Here is an 18,880-nt window from a genome sequence, read left to right as displayed (position 1 = left end):
GTTGACTACATTCTGCATTGTCAAAATATAAATCTAGTTATCATAAATTACTAAGTCCTAACTAACTGTTCCTAATTACCTAAACAATTGTCAAGTCTCTAGTGGAAGTTCTAAACCACAAATATGATCCACAGATTATGACTTTGGAAATACCACCATAGGTGCTCAATAAAGTTTGTTGAATTGGATTGAAGTTACATCATAAATAGTGCTTCTGCAAGGATGCAAAATGTATCATAGTAGAATGTTTTGTTAGTTGTTTTAGTTTGTAAATGTACTGAATTTTGAAACATTATCTAAACAAACCTTCTTAGGTATGATACAATGTATAATCCATTATGGCTAAATCCTTTGTGAAAAGAAACTGTGGTAAATGGAGTTGGTACAGAAATTATGCCATTTCTGTTAGAAATAGAAGAAAGGGAAAAATTGAGCTGAACCAAGCATACTGAATCTCAGATTTCGCACTTGCTGTTCCCATTGTATGAAACACTCTTTATTAGTATATCTGCTTTACTAATAAATAGCTATAAATTTAAATTTATATAAATATCTATTTATATAAATAGATTACTATACTATTATATAAATAGATAACTATACTATTTATAGTATAGCAGGTTTATATAAATAGATGCTATGCTATACTATTTATAGTAACCCCTTTCTGTATCACTCTGTATCCTCTTACTCTTTCATTTTCTTTATAACACATATTGATATCTGACCTATTATATACCTATTTTCATACACTTTTCACCTCTTCTCTCTAGAAAATGTTCCTCGAGGACAGGGACTATGTTTTGTTCATTATTATGTCCTCAGTATTGAATACCTGGCACATATCTTTTCCTCAATAAGTGTTTGTGAAGGGAATAAATGGATGAATTGCTAAGTTCTGTGTAGGTCAAGATTAAATTACTTTTGAAAATTATCATCCATTTTCACCTTAAATATAGTAAATAATTTTTTGGAGGTAAGAAATACATCCAAATATCTGAGATATTTAAAAGAACAATATCAACACAATATTCAAAAGCAAGAACAGTGTACAATGTGTACAAATTTACAGAACAAATATTGATACATAAAGCCCCTCAGAGTTGAATTTGCTTGCTAGGGTACTCAGTGACAGATAACTAACATAATACTAAAGTTATAGCTTCCTTGTTAGTGGTTTAAAACCACAGTTAACTTCAAAATATGGTACTAGGACAAGTGAATAAGTATGTGGAAAAGAATTAAGGTAGACCCCTATCTCACACTCTATACAAAAATTGATTCAAAATGGATCATAAAACTAAGGCGAAAGTTAAAATTATAAAACTCACAGAAGAAAACATGAGTAAATATGACATTGGGTTAGGCAATCGTTTCTTGGATATGACTCCAAAAATATAAGCAACAAAAAATAGATAAATTTGACTTCTTTAATATTAGAAAGTTCAATGTTTCAAAAGACGACAACAAGAAAGGAAAGACAGCCCACAGAATGGGAAACAATATTTGCAAGTCACATATGAAGAATATATAAACAACTCATAACTGGATAATTTTTTAGAAAATAAAAACTGGAAAAGGACTTTAATAGGCATTTCTCCAAAGAAGATATACAAATGGCCAAAATCACATGAAAATATGATCAACCTTATTAGTTATTAGGGACATGCAAATCAAAATTATAATGAGATACCACTTATACCCACTAGGATAGCAATAAAAGGGGTGGTTAGGATGCAGAGAAATTGGAACCCTCATATATTGCTGATGGGAATGTAAACTGGTGTAGCCACTTTGAAAACAATTTGGCGATTCCTCAAAATGTTAAACATAGAATTACCATATGACCTAGCAATTCCACAACTAGGTATATACACAAGAGAATTGAAAACATGTCCACATACAAACTTGTATATCAATATTCATAGCAGCATTAGTCATAGTAGCTAAAAAGTGGAAACAACCCAAATGTCCAGTAACTGATTATGAATAAACAATTGTGGTACATTCTTATAATAAAATATTATTTGGCAATTAAAAGGAATTAAGTATTAATACATGCTGCAGTATGGATGAACATTGAAAACATTATGCTAGATGAAAGAAGCCAGTCAAAAAAGAAAGATTACATATTGTATAATTCTATTTATATGAAAAATCCAGAGTGGGGAAACCTATAGAGCCAGAAAATAGACTATTTGTTACCCAGTGCTGGGCTGGGGTAATGGAAGCAGAAATAGAGAATGACTGCTAATGAGAGTATAGGGCTTCTTCTGGGGATGATGAGAATATTTGAAAATTAGATAGTAGTGATGGTTGCACAAGTCTGTCAATATACAAACAATTATTGAAACGTACGTTTTAAATGGGTGAATTTTAGGGCATGTAAATTATATCTAAATAAAGCTATTAAAAAATGGTCAATTCAAGTAGAAATCACAGACGGTTAGAAAAATATCACTGTAGTCACTGAAGTTGTCCTACATAATAAAGCCATATAGTGGTGCATGAACTCTTCTCCTAGAGGGCCTCAGATTATACAAAGGCAATAGAATTCTTCCCTCCAGGACCAGTTCTATTCATAGGCAGTGCAAAAAGCCTATCATTTAAAAGGTGCTCAAAAGCCCGTTGCTCAAAATTTCTCCTCAGTGTTTTGTTTCAGGGTCTAAAATGCCTTTTACAGTCACCCTGTGGAGTAAGTCATGAAGGGCCTTGGTGAAATAGAAACACTGCATGTGGAAATTCATAGTATATTAACTTATTAACACTCATAAGAATTAACACTCATAAGAATAAGCTTATGAACTTAGCCAGGCATTTCGGTAAGGCCCTGAAGGAATGAAGTGCTAATTAAAATTTAAGGAAAGAGAAAAAGATTTAATAGCTGGCATATAGCCCAAAGCAGTGATTTTCAGAAGTGAAATCAGAAACGATACAAATGTGGGATGGCACTAAACACTAACTTTTTGTATATCATAATTTATCCACCTTGCCTTACCTCTCCTGCCATGTAAATCAACTTTAGCCAACTAGGCTAGATTTATACAATTTTAGCCTTTTGTTCTTTAAGCTTTATTAGGCAAGTTGGTAAATCTAGGATTATAAATCATAATCCTTGGCAGTGAAAAGCCACTGAAGTGTTTTTAAGAAGGAGAGTGCCATGATCAGGTGTTTTAGAAATGTCATTCTGGCTGTAATGTGGAGAACAGATTTGTGGGAAATAAGACTGGAAGTAGGGAGATGGTATAGGGACCAACAACCCACCAAAATAGTATGAAGATTTCTTCAAAGTGAAAACACCTGAGCTCTAACAGATGCAGAAAAAAGTCTTATCTGAACTTCCCTATCTGACAAAAGTAGAGTCAGCTGCCACCACCCATCCTGGGTAGTCTCTATAAGAGAGGCACTTGAGCCTTGAGAACTGGGACATTAAAAAAAAAAAAGTATAAACAATCCTAATTAAAACCTCTGTTATTTGATACCCTAAACTCCCCCTGTATTAAGCTGGTGTGTAAATCTTACCCCTAGCTTTTTATAGAGCCACCTCTTATGGAGTGCTCCCTCACGCATGTGAAAATAAACTTTTCTCCATTTAATCTGTCATTGTCAATTAATTTTCAGACTCCCCCACACCTCCCAACCACTACCAACCAATAAAGTTTGTAGAGGAAAAGTTTTTTTCTCCCAAAAATAGGTTGGGAGGCTGTTGCACCAATCCTGTGAAAAGATAATGGTGGCTTGGACTAAGGTAGCAGCAAAGGGCAGTGAAGTGTTTCAAATGCTGTAGAATCAACAGGGCTTGGGGTTGGCTATGGTCGGAAAGGAGTGGGGAGAAATGGAAATGAATCCCAGGTCTCTTCCAAGGGTCCGTCAAAGCCTAAATTTTTGCTGGCTGAATGGCCTTCAACAGGTAGAACGTGCTACAAAACCTTGTGTTGGGATCTGTGTGGGTGTGGTGATAGATGGGAGGGGCCAGATAGGTTAAAAGCAGGTGAAAGAACTTCTCATGGAAAAAATTTCCCAGTTTAGCAAAAACACCTTGGTGAGCCATCTTTGGTTCTGCATTTGGAAGTTGTCTAAAATGAGCTAGCAATTTGATAAATAAAATTATATTGCTTGCATAATAAAGTAAGAAGAATGTTTTGCTTCAGCTAGAGATAGATGAGTCAAGTGTTCCAAGACTAGGGAAAGCAATGGGAGATAACAGAAGGTAAAGAAGATGGCCCAGCAAGACATCCAGAGCCAGGTCCTGAGAAAATGGGCTGGCTGGTGGCCAGTCCTGCTAAAGAACAGGGATGTTTGATACTTAGGTTAATGCTATGGGCCATGCTGTGCTGTGAATATAATGCCCTTGTATTCCAAGACACACAACAAATCTTCAACCCTACTGCCTGGTGTGAATGTGTTTTATGGAAATAAATGAAAACATATGTGTTTCACATCTGGGTCCATGCAGAATGGATAGAAGGGGATAGCAATAAGAAGTGAAATGGGAGGTGTGGATGCAGCAGGGGAAAAAAGAAAACGATGTGTTTCACACTATTCATGAAACCTAGGGTAGGGACAAAAGTGGGGTCATTTTTATTCAACTATTGTAAGGCTACAAAACTCTGAGCAAGTTGGATGATTAGAGCCACCCAGACAGCCAATACATGGGTAAACATCTAACAGAATCTTTTCAATTATCTTTCTTAAGAATTCTAACTTGCAAATTTCCTCATTCTTCACTTCTGTGTAAAAATGAAAGTACTCCTCTATTTGTGAATGTAGATTATCTGGGACAAATATCTAATGGTTCAGAGTATTAAAAGAGCTATGATTGCCCAGGTGTGGTGGCTCATGCCTGTAATCCCAGCACTTTGGGAGGCCGAGGCGGGTGGATCACGAGGTCAGGAGATCGGGACCATCCTGGCCAACATGGTGAAACCCGTTCTCTACTAAAAATACAAAAATTAGCTGGGCATGGTGGCACCACCTGTAGTCCCAGCTACTTGGGAGGCTGAGGCAGGAGAATCTCTTGAACCCTGGAGGCAGAGGTTGCAGTGAGCTGAGATCACACCACTGCACTCCAGCCTGGTGACAGAGTGAGACTTCATCTCCAAAACAAACAAACAAACAAACAAACAAACAAACAAACAGCTATGATCTGTATCATACATGAAAGGTACCAGTTAAATGATGGAAGAGCTGAGTGTTGGAACACAACAAAATAATATTGTCTGGAGGACAGATAATATTGGAAAATTGTTAATCTTAATGAATCTCTTCTTAGTGCTTCAGCAATAGGTAGAATTTTAAGACTTCTGAATTAGTAAAAATATCTAAATTCCAGTAAAAAGCTAGTGCCTTTATATCTGGAATATGTACTGAGCCTGCGAAATAGATTCTTTCAGAAAAATGTATTAAAACGTTTTATTTAATTTTTTTAAAGTTTGTTTTCTTATTGTTTAAATTACTCGCCAATGAGGCCTCCTTGATGCAGGGCAGTGAAAATAAATGATGTACTTGGAAATTATCCTCATGGGTTAATCTTTTATACAGCCATGTTCTTCATTCTGCTTTTCACAGGCCCATAGAGACATAACTGTATTTACCAAGTTACTGGCTCTCTCTGTGGTTACCACAGGAACGCTAATGAAAAATTAGATCATTTTCTCCCCCTGTTGAGATCAATTAAATCTGTAGGCTACTCTTGATTTTCAAATAAGATTTAATAGAATGTTCCCTGAAAATAAACTGGAAAATGAGAGGTTTTTAAAGTAAAAAGCCATCAGTGCTTGGTTTGGAGTCTCCTCTGTATTTGTATATCCTTCCATTAAAATGAATAAAACTGTTTACATGATTTTGATTCTATAATATGGATCTATTTTTAACTTTACATGAATTAGGTTTTATAGATTCTGTGGAAATGTTAAAATTAAATTCATTTCCGTTTTTCAGTAGTGATGGAAAAATACATACGTTAGCATTGTAATTGGTCACTGGCTCTTGTTACATCTACTATCTGGCATGTACAATTATTTGCAATGAATAACAATAGTCAATGGTGTCACTGAAATACTTTCACCATCTTGACATACTAAGCAGGTGGCAGTTAAAATGAAGAATTGTTTTTGTCTTTGAAAGATTATTTAACTTGTCACTAAGACTGGTTCATAACATCATCTAATAGAAAAGATATGCTTTCAGTTTCAGACCACCCAGGGCAACATGGCAAGATCCAAGATCCTCTCTCTAAGAACAAAAAAACAAGATATACTCCTTGATCTTTCATGTTAAACCATGTCTACAGTGACACTTTGGCATAAATTTAGTAGGCTTTCCACATACAACTTTTTAGTAAAACACACTATCTCTAACATTTGTGATGGCAGGAAATTTTTGCAATAGCTTTACAAAATGGGAAGTGGATAAAACATTTCTGTTTTTAAACATAAAAATTCAGGAAATGAAACATAACTAGCTCCTTTTCCTATACCCAGTCTGTTAATTACACTATCTGACTGAAATTGCTTAGTTTACAATTATCAGACCTCTCAAATAGTTTTCTCATAGCCATAGTTCTCTCTGGATATATCTGTCATTTGAGGAAATTTCAAAAATAGCAATAGGAAATTCATCAATAAAATTTTCTCCTTCTCTTCCCCCACTAATAGCTACAATAAGGAGTTGGACTATAAGAAAAAAAACTATTTGTGTGCATGGAATAAACTCATTAAAAGTACACCTTTAGCATTATTTTATTACTAGAATGTGAGTATTTTGAACTTTTTTGGAGAGTTTCAGCATAGGAGTGCTAAAGAGAAATATAAGCCATTTACAGGAGTAAGTACATTTATTACAAATTTGGGCAGAAAAGATGAAAAATTATATTTTATTAATAAGAAAGAATAATAACTTCAGTTAGCTGTTATTTCCTGAGAAAGGAATACATATGTTACTCAATGGTCTATTCTAGAACGACAGGTTTCAAGCCTTAAGATTGGTCACAAATTTAAAAAAAATTAAAGATTACAGCTTAGAATCTCTCTCCCCTTCAGCTTCAAATACATAAGCTTTGCATGAAACTTTACCCAAATAATTAACATAACTAATAAAATTTGGGGTCACCAACTTGAGCCCTTTGCAGCAGCAATTGTGTGAGTGGGAGAAATGAGAGAAAATTCCTAACGTGTCTCCCTCCCACTGTCCTTTCTTCCTGATAAAGGTCACAGAATTGTTTTAGTTTAGCTTTATGATAGACTGGGGTATAGACTGTCAGAGCTAAAAGAGATTCTTTCAGTCATCTAGATTCATTCTCTTTATACAGAAGGAGAAACTGAGATCCAGAGAATTTAAATGACTTGCCCAAGGCCACAAAGCTAAAAATAGTGGGATAGGAGCTAGAAATTAAGAGCAGGGAGAGTTTTCTCTGCTAAATATTTGTTGTTGTTAGTTTAAATATGTCAGCCCTATAAGAGATTAATTCAGGTAAGCCAGCTAAAAATACTTATACTTGTTGTTTCCCAATATAACAAGGATAGAAAAAAATCTAGAGCATAGGAATGAAAAGAGAACTAGCCCATAGACCAGTGGGACACATCATATGTGCTTTGCTTTTTAAGCCTTTGGGCCAAAATCACACTTACTATGATCTTGGTAACTAAAAAGAATCTTGTTCGTGGAGTGCTTGTAGAGACCTGAATCAGCGTAAGATTCTTAGGAAAGAATTCATCTTTTGTTTGATATTGTAATGATTCTTGATCAGAAAGGCAAGCAAGCCTCTTTTATTGTTACAGACCTAGTTATATTGCAATTGCAGTTGTAACAAATCCTTTGGAAACCTTTGACTCAGTTTTGAATGATTTTGGTATGAATTAGATGATCTAATGAGGTCCCTCCTGGCTCTATCTTTCCCGGTGCCTACTGGTGCCAGCACAATGAACTTCACATGTATGTTTAAGGGAATTACAGTAGCCAGGAATTATAGAATTTCGAATTGTAGATGTATTCAACTTCAGAAATAACCATAGGAAGTTTATTCCAAAGTATTACCAAAATCATTCTTCTAAAGGTTTAAATGAAGAACACTCAAAAGCCAGTATCAGGACAGAACAATGCAGTTGACTTTGGACCAAATATTTGAGTGAGAGGTCTAGCTTCTAGTTTCCCTTTGACTCAGTTCTTTTTCCTACCACACATAAATCTGTATTGACTGTAGCCAGAGGATAAAAATTCTAATCTGCTTTCATAGGTAGGAGATTGATCAAAGGCTCTGTTTGGTCTTTGAAGTTTTCCATTTTGCTGAAAGATAAGAAAAAAGAACTCTACCTTTATTTCTGAATTCTCTAGGAACAAATTTAGCTTGATATTATATTAAAACACAACATTTAAAATAATGGCATCTTCTTGACATTCCAGAGACATACTTGAAATAAATGATGCCAAAAGGAGCTAAAAATGGTGAAGGAAATTACAGAAGTGTTTGACTATCATCCAAAAGATTCTAACAGTTCACTCAGAGGAAAATTTCCCTCCATCCCACAAGCATCTTAAGCCTCTGTAGCAAAGAATGTTAAAGATTTTAATTGACTGACAAAATACAAAGCAAGTGGCAAAAGCTTTTGACTTGATAGCTATACTTTTAAAATTTACATACTTGACCATTTTATCAGGAAAATACTAGGTTGAATATTTAAAAATCAGAAATTATATATTATAGAATTTATTCTATTTGGACATAGTGAAGTTCATCAATTTTTTTCTAGCAAATAGAACGGTGAATAATACTTTATGCTCCTTCTTATGAATCAACATGAAATTTGGCAACACTTTCCTTTCCTCATCTTGGATATGACTCACTGCTCTTGAGGTAACCTCGAAAGACCAAGAACTGCTTTAAAGCAAGGAAACAAAAGGAAATGCATCTTTAATTCAAACTGGTTTACCCAGAGAATTCTAGTAGTTATTATTCACTGACTTCTTAAGTATGCACTATAAAGCTGAGTGCCTTAAGTGTCCTCTCTCCAACTTTCCCTGGGGAAATCAATGTAGAAAAGCTGGAGAAGAAAGGTGACTGATAAGTCCTGGACTTGAAGTTTATCAGCAGTTCTACTTACCCATCCGTTATCTCTAGTAGGCTATTAGATGTTAGCTTTGAGAGGATTTTATTTTATTTTCAAGATTTTGGATCATCTTCCCTCCAAACCCCTCTGACTTTGCATACAAAAAGTAATAGATCTGAGCTATTTCTCAAAAGCCTTTCTAATTTAAAACCTGACTCTTTTTCTGCTGTTTGATAACCACTAACCCCACCCCCAGTCTCTCTCAGATTTAGAAAGTGCTGCAGAGGTCAATTCAATACACAAATCTTAAAATCATCTAGAAAGGGCTGTGGTCTTTCAAACAATATTAAAATAAAAAGGAAAAAAGAATATGGCATTCTAAGTAAAACTCCACTTACCCTTACTGGAAAATAAGAAAAAAATAAATAAAAAGCTAAGGCCCCTTTACTTTCCCAAATCCTAGAAACATCTAGTCCCAAGAGAAACTGTTTCTTGGTTTAGAAGAGTTGAAGTTAAACAATGATCCTTTTTCCATTTCAGAAAAAAAAAAAAAAAAAATGGCCAGCAGAGGCAAATGCTCCACGGGACAAATTGTTTCAGCAGATGCTCATTGTCCCAGGGAGAAAACAGCCCCTACTTTGCAGCTTAGCAATTGCACATTTAGAAGCTTAAATATTTTTAACTTGAAATGATCCATTTGGTATGAATGAGATGTAAATATTAAAATCATTTATATGAGCAAGTGGTTACGTTTTACTATTAAAGTCCACAGAATGCTGGTGACTGTTGGTTGTTTGGACTTCACGTCATAATATGGTGATACAACAATTGTAGCCCATCTAAGCTTTTCAGCTACAGAAGCTGGGCTACAATCTAAGGGATTTTAAAGTCATTTACAATGGCACCCCCAAATAATATTAATAATTATAGTAATATTTATAGAGTACTTATGATATACTAGGCAGTTACAATTATCCTTGAGGTAAGGACTATTATTATGCTCATTTTAAAATGTGGAAATTGAGGCTTAGAAAAGTTAAGTAACTTGACTAAATCACACAGCCAAGAAGTGTTGACACTGGCATTTGAAAGCAGGCAGTCTGACTTTAGGGCAGGGGTCAGCAAACCTTTGCTGTAAAGGTTGAGGTAGTAAATACTTTAGGCTTATACACCATAAAATCTCTGTCTTAACTATTTAACTGTCTCTGGAGCACAAAAGCAGACTTAGACAATATATACATGCAGGTATATGGCTCTGTTCCAATAAAACTTTATTTATGGACACAGAAATTTAAATTTCATATAATTTCCATGTGTCGCAAAGAATTGTCCTTCTTTTGATCTTTTTCCAACTGTCTAAAAATGTAAAAACAATTCTTACCACACAGGCTACACAAAAACAGGTAGTGGGCTGGATTTGGCCCATAGACTGCGGTTTGTTAACCTCTGCTCTAAGCTCTTACTGATTATACTCTCTCTCCCTAGTAGTGTCTTTTTATAATGTTTTTTAATAGAACTATATCTATAACCTTATCAAGTCATGTCAATGTTTTATAATATAGAATTATTTGCAGAAATAGGATTGGCTATGTTATATTTACTGGGTTGACTCATACAAAATTTGTCAATATTGGGCTGTTTTGGCCTACAGAAGTAGCAATTTCATAGGTTTCAACATAATATTTATAAATGTCTGTTGCCTTAGGAGGTAACACTTTTTAGTTTATTAAAGCTAATAAAGTATAAGCTAGTTACTGGGGAACATTAAACTATGCAAGCATCACGTGTGGTACACTAGATGATCCTTAAGGTTCATTTAGAGTCTTTTCTGTGAATGAATTGTGATGGCCTAGGCCTAAAGTTATGAAGAAAAGGGAACTTCATATCATTACATAATTTCTCTGTGACAAGTACTAAACTGTATTTATGCATTTAGTTTCCATAATGACACTATGAGATAAATATTTTTATCCAGTTCACAGTAGAAGAAATCTAGGTTCATAAAGACTAAGTAACTTACGCACATTTGGAGAGCTAATAAATTGCAAAGTCTGGACTTCAAAGAACAAATGACTCCTCTTTGTTTTGCTTGCATAACAAAGGCAATTTCATTGCAATCGGTAAGTTACCACTAAGACTTTTAAGATAAAATCAATTTTTTCAAAATCATCACTAGAAAATTATAAGGCAAAGTATTAGAATATCTCTCATTTCCAATAAACTCCAAAAATATACTCACACAATTTTTCAACATTTTCTATAGCTACTATTTATATTGTTTCTTTGGAATTTTGTATGCCAATAAACTCCTAGTGAGCAAAATTCAATTTCTAATTTGAAGAGAAGAGGAATCAACTTTTGGTAAACAAAATTGTAGTAAGCTAAATGATTACTTAAAATTTATAGCTTTACAAAGTGAGAATTTTAGAGCATCAAATTCTTCTCCATATTTTAACACGGTAGTAGAACATTTAACAGGAAGATGCATGTATTTCTGCATATATCACGTAAACAAGGTTGGTCGAGGTGGCTCACACCTGTAATCCCAACACTTTGGAAGGCAAGGCAAGAGGATTACTTGAGTCCAGGAGTTTGAGACCAGCCTACGCACTATGGCGAAATCCTGTTTCTACAAAAAAAATTACAAAAATGGTGGTGGTATGTGCCTGTAGTCCCAGCTACCTGGGAGGCTTAAGTGGGAGGATCACCTGAGGCCTGGAGGCAGAGGTTGCAGTAAGCTGAGATTATGCCACTGCACTCTAGGAGTGAGCCCATGTCTCAAAAACAAACAAATGAACAAAACAAACAGAAGCATTAAGGAAGGAAGGGAAGAAACTACAAAATAAGATGAAATAGCAATATCAGAATATTAAAATTACAATACTCTGCTTCACCCCAGACCATTGAGTAATAAAATATAAAATAAGTAAGGAATTTTAAAGAATTCACTACAGACAGATAATTCACCAGAGGAAAAGAATTACTCTGAGTTATGGTTGCACTGGAAAGATACAGTACTGCTCTTTTTCTTTTCCTCTATTTTGTTTCATTTTTTCATTTCATTTCATTTTTTCATTTTTTCTTGTCCTTTTCTTTTTATAGGTGCTCAATAAATATCTGTAGAATGAGCAAATGATTATTCTATAGAATGAAATATCTGTAGAATGAGCAAATGATTATTCTATAGAATGAAATATCTGTAGAATGAGCAAATGACTATTGAACAATGATTTGGGCATGGAAATCCAGGAGCACAGTGATTCAACAGATGATTATTGTCTTGCTTTAATGAATCCTTCTTTATCCATTGCTTTTAGAAGCAATGAGGGAAATAATCCGCAAGTCATTCAGACAAAGCACTATTTAGTTATATGCACAGCTTAAAGATAATGTGACCATTGTCATTTTAGTACTGGTAATAATCAAGGAAGAGAAAACTGGATAATCCAGTCAGATCATGATTCCTAGACTTTGAATAGGCAGATTCCAGAAAGTTCAATTAACAAATAGGTGTGATCTTATAGGCTAATATTATGAATAAAAGGAATAAAGTTACATGGGACTTGAAGACATTCTCAAAACAAAAATTCTCACCCATAATTATGTTTTTAGCCACAATCAGATACATGAGACCTGTAAAGCAGGATTTCTTATTGACATTTGGAATTGAACACTTCTTTGTTGTGGGGGAATGTCCACGTATTGTATGATGTTTAGCAGCCCGCCTGTCCTCTACCTATGAGATGCCAGGAGTACTCCACCCCGCTCTGTTGTGACAACCAAAAAAAATCTTCACACATTGCCAAACTGAGAACTACTCAAAAGGAAGAGACAGAGAGAGCAAACACTCTCAAGTACTAGAAATGTCTACAGAAAACATGGAAATAGGAACATATGAGAAATAACACCACAGCAGTTGAGGAAAGGGTTAAAATTTCAGCATAACAAAAATTTTAAGGCAAAAAGAAAAGAATGTCCCTATGGCTATCAGAGCAAGATTGAAGATTGGTACTAATTGTATTTATATAAACAATAGAACAATTAAAATTATTGGAATATTTTGTATATATCTATCTCCTTCATTTAGGTGAATGATCTTCTAATATTATAGAGAACATTTTTAGGAAAATCGATAATAAGAAAGCACTTTATTAATATATATATTATTCTGCATTTCTAAACTTAGGTAAATTTCATACCAAAAGACTATGAGGGAAATTAGCAATCAAAGGCACAATAATGTTTTCAGAAATCCTTGAAACAACATTCAAAAGATGACCCATAGGCTGTGCACAGTGGCACATGCCTGTAATCGAACACTTTGGGAGACCCAGGCAGAATTGCTTAAGGCCAGGGGTTTAAGACCAGCCTGGGCTACATATCAAGAGCCTTAAAAAAAAAAAAAAAAGTACCATAAGATAAATAACCCAATTTCAAAAAAAAAGTAGGTAGAGTTTTAAAAAAATTGATAAACTACTTAGTAAGGATCCCTGAAATAATTCTAAATTCTAGAACAATGAAAGAAATGCTGAGTGCCTGCAATAGGAGAACTGGTTATCAAAAAGCATCTTGAGTTCACTATAAATGAGGTATGTCAAGTTAACCTCATACTTGACTGGATTTCTTGAATGGTTGATCAGAGTAATGCTATAGGGTAAATCTAGTGTATTCTATTGTCATGAAAAGTTTGCCAAAACCTCTTACGCTATCTGTGTTCTTGCGGACAAATTTAAAAACCATGGGCTAGTTGAAACATGGCTTATTTACTCCACACGAAGAGGTAACCATTCCCCCCTCTTCCACACATCCATCCTTGTTATAATGCTTTTGGGAATTTCTAAGGCTCCTCAAAATAAAGTTTTAAAGCCATTAGATTCAATAAGCAATAAATGCCCTTATGATTTTATGGAATTTCAATCACTATGTTCTACAAACTACCAATGAATGCAATTCAGTCTCTCCTTAATTAGGGATAAACAAAAATTGTATAGCATAATTTCCATCCCAACCTAGATGGACATTATTCTTTTTACAAAATTTTTAATCCACAGAGAAGCAAATTAATATCAGTTAATATTTATTAAACAAAAAATTTTCAGAGATTAAATCAAGGTTTTTTGCTGCACTACCTAATATTTCCTATGTAGGTATTTTATTAATGTCACAACCACTCTGCTTTACTGACAAAGAAGAAACAGTGTGCTAGATACGGAAAGAAATCTACTTATAAGGTACCATCTCAGGCTGATTTTCAAACCACTCCACCCACCCCACACAATCACATGTCACCTTGCTCTAGCAGTGGCAAAAAAAAAAAAAAAAAAAAAGGAGTAAGTAAAAATTTTCACCAGCATAGATATTTTAAGCACCATAGTACCAATAATATCAAGAGTACATTTTCAGGACAAAGAGCACTTTTTGGCCAGAAAAAAAGTGAAGAAAAGAATGTAAACTACAACAGAATTGTTTAATTGCATCTTGCTTGGAAAGAAATGCACAATCCCAACAAAACTAAAAGTAATATCACACCAAGCATACACAACCACAAACCATGCATTTATTTAAATGAGCTACTTCAATTTTACTATTATATGAATTAAAAATGCAGTGTAATGAATTTGTGACAGCCGGTGGTACTGTGATTCTTTATTTTAATTAAAACGTAAATAGTAATTCAAGAAAGGAGACTCCGGTATGAAGAGTTAAAAATAAATGAATGGATTGCATGTTCATATTCAACTATCACTTCATTGACATTATTTCACATAATAGTGTCCTTACCAAAGTGTTTGTTCACATGTGGAAAACCCAAATCATATTATCAGATCTTTATCTGATAAAGGCATGCTGCAATCATTTCTCTCCAGCATTAACTAGGATTCACATTACACAGGTAATATTTATACTTAGGTGGCTTCAAACCCTGAACAAATGGAAACTTACCTAATGAGACAACAAATATTTGACCTGACTTGTATCCATTTTGGTGATCTTCCTTTTAAAGGAAATACGTTCCTAAAGAAGTATGCAAGACAGGAGGTAAAATCTTTGAAAGAAGGGATCAATAACAGCTTTCAACTAGGTTCATCTGCAAAGTTGGCAAGACATGTTTTCAACGTGCAATCAATGTAAACTCCATGATGCTAGGTATAAGTTCACGAACTTGCAGAGTTCAACCTAAACCTATGAAAGCATGAATTCAAGAATGGGATGATGCTTTGACCCAACAAACTTAACTCACAGAGTCCATTTCAACCCTTGCCCTACATTACACACAGTGAGCACTGCATTTGTGAGCCTGGAAGCTACTAATTTTGAAACAACAAATGCTGTTTTTCTTTTAATTCAAATGATCCAAAGTAAAAGAGAGAGAGAAAAGAAAAGGAAATGTTTCTTTTCTTCCTGAGCATGACAAATGACTTTTTTGTTTGTATCATACCTATTAGTATACTCCATTAAGTGCAAGGACCCTAATTTTACCTTCATTGTTAAGCGAAAATCATCAAGAAAATAGTCAACAAAAAAGAGGAAAAAAAGATGCTGAAAATATATACAGGTGTGTTTTTTTAAGAGCCAGAAGTAACCAAGTTATACTTAGATACAAGATCAACTAATCTTTTTGAAGTTAACAAGCTATAAAACCCATTTTGTAGTTGGAACCAAACAAGATTTGAAATCTTTCCTTTAAATAGAAATAATGATATTTGCTTCCAAAGCAATATCAATATTTTAACCCTAAGCACACTCAAAACCTCTTGATTTACATATATTTACTTCTCTGAAACCAACAACAAGCTCTAGAACCAGTCTCACAGACGTCTATTATTATCTCTACCTCTTTTTTCTCAGAATCTTCAACTGGAAGAATATCAGCGTGGCATGATCTTACATGAAACTATGTCAAGTAATATCGTTATTTTAGATCTACTCATTCACTCAACATAAAAGCATTTAAGTGATTTAGGAAAGGTTAAGCACAAGAAAGAAGGTAGCACTTTCAAATCCAAATCTTACCTGGTAAATGGAAATAGAACAACACTCCCAAAAGCCTTCTTGATTTGCTCTCCTCTCCTCAAGGGACAACTAAATCACAGCAGCCTATATTCTTAAATCCTAAAAGAAAAATCAGGAAGCTTGATCTGTGCACATAATGGCCTACATAATCTAAGAAAGCACTGTTTCTTGGCAACTAGAAAACAATCCTTTTCAATTAACTCACAGCAATTGGCCCACCATTTGTTGTTTAACACAGAGTAAAGAAAATGTTTTAAGAGCTAAAAGGAACCTGGTAATAACTCATCAAGAAAGTCAGATCAGTTTGTTCATTTTGGAAAGTATTTTTAATTAATAGACTGCTGCCTCCAATTGCCTAACTCTTTGCTAAGAACATCTATTGACACACCTTCCCATTTCCTTGTAGCATATTCTTTCCTTAAAACCCCAATCCCAAATAGTTGCATCTGTTGCTGCAGAAACACACTGGAAAAGTAAAAGGTAGTTCTAGCAAACCAGTGGTGTGTGATATTATCTTGAGTATTTTGATATCATATTTTGCTTTCTAAAATATCAGCTTAAATGTAGCTCTAGGTGCTCGTTAGGAAACAAAATTCAAAACAGTTGTATGTTATATTCTCTTAGCTGTTAAAGACCACTTCCAGAAGGCACTAATTTTGGATGATATGTAAGAAGTTCAGCTGTGCTAGGTTGATTCCATGCTATCTTGACAGTTTTAAAAGATTTACATCCACATGAGAATTTAATGAATTTGGACAATCTTTTCAGGGTGCTGTGTATTCTCACATACACACTTGAAATTTCATATATCAATAGGGGTTCTTATGTGGACCCTTGTTTAAGAATCTCTGCTCAAGGAGGCAAGTCTCCTTGACTTGACTAGATATTATACCTAGATCATTTTTGCTATATTATACCTAGATAATTTTTGCTATTAATCAAACTTAACAATTGCAAATATATTATACCTAGATAATTTTTGCTATTGATCAAACTTGACAATTGCAAACGGTAAAGCTTTAACTATCTATTATGGTTATACCTCCCAAATGAGAAGACAACTTAAGATGTACGATTTCCATATCCAATCAAAACCAAATTAGATGATTTTTATCTTTATTACCCTTCCACTTTGCCAGGATTGAAGAAAAGTATACACGATGATGCTTTACCTCCAAAGCTCTTTTGTTTTTTTCTCTCTTTTATCATCCAAATTTCCCTAAAATGTGTCCACCTTGTCTTGCTATCATTAATGAGCAATTCTTCTTAGGTAATATTTTAAATACATATCCTTTCTAGGCAATATCTTAGCACAAAGCACTTTCTTTATTGGTGGGAATTTGAAGCAGTGTTGTAAACTGCTGAAGGTACTGTGTTTGGATAGACTTTGGATAGACCTTCTGGCATCTTCAAATCATACTCTCTACAGCTGTGTACACTTTCCCTGGACAGAACTGGCTGGGCTAATTTTACAAGTGTTTCTTCAGTCTTAATACTAGCTCTTCCACTTGCTAGCTCTATGACCTCACGCAGATTTTTTAAACATTCTGTGTCTCAGTTCCTTTATCATAATGTCAAATGAAGTTAATAATATTTACATCATAGGGTTGTCGTGAGGATTGACTAAGATTACATATGTAAAGCTTCTTTTAAAAATTTGCAGCAGATGATAAGTGCTCAAAATTTAGCTATATTATTAACATCATTTTTGTTATCATTATTAGTAGTTCTGAACTTGATAAATTTCAAGCTTCATTTCAAATTTAGGATTTCCAAAATCCTATATAATCCCTGTGTAAAAATCTTAAAGTAATGTAAATAAAGATTTTGGTGTATATAATACAAAATTATTTTCTTTCCCTTTTTTACATATTACTCCTTATTTATTCATCTATACTTCTAGAATCTGGAGGTTTTATAAGCCTTTTTGCCAATAAAAGAAAATACACAATTATTTTGAAAAGTGGAAATTTTTTTCTCTTTCTGAAAAATGCATTCATGTTAAACACATTGACTTAAATAATTTAACCAGAGGCATAGAGGAGCAGAAATTCTGTAAGAGTCTTTTCTTATGAGACCTTTTATCTCATGCAATATAACTAGTAAAAGATTCATCAGCGTTTTCCTCACATTCTTAAAATGTATGGACCATTTGCTTTTGGTACCCTTTTGGATGTATTTTTAACCAACAGCTGCAAATCTTAATGTTTGAAAAGAAATGCATGCTTTTGTGTGTTCACTATAAACACAGTTCAGCCAAAGCGGAACATAAAGTCTCCATCATCTGATCCTTTCCAGCTTAAAAGCCTGTTTTAATTTAAATCTCAGCCCAATCTATTACACAGCTCTTGCAATCAATATACCACACCCATTCTGTGTCAGGAAATAATCCAACATTATTAATAAGAGACCAATAGAACCAGTCTTCTCTGATGGGACTGCATTTAGCTACTCAGCTAGATATTTATTATCTGCTTGGCGGATGACTTTACCTCTGCCTTGTTCTTTATTTATGACAACCTTGACTTGCCCTAATATCTTGAAATAATTTCTGGTGCGGGGAAATCCACCTATGAAATCTGAAGAAAATGAAAGGACAATATTTGTTTAAAAGTGCTAAACTCTGGAAATTGTAACAGAAACTCTGGAAAATATCAGTCTAGTGTCTGTCTTCCAGAAGATTGGGTATAATGTGAAAGCAGTGCTGCATACGCTTTTGGGAAACATAGATTCCTCATGAAAAATTCTATAACAATCTAAGTCACAGACTCATTTCCCCTCTATGACTCAGAGAAAAGCATAAAAGCATAGCATTGATTAGT

The sequence above is a fragment of the Nomascus leucogenys genome, chromosome 22a (genome assembly GCF_006542625.1).
Source record: "Nomascus leucogenys isolate Asia chromosome 22a, Asia_NLE_v1, whole genome shotgun sequence".
NCBI lineage: Eukaryota > Metazoa > Chordata > Mammalia > Primates > Hylobatidae > Nomascus > Nomascus leucogenys.
This window is presented reverse-complemented; position numbering follows the sequence as displayed.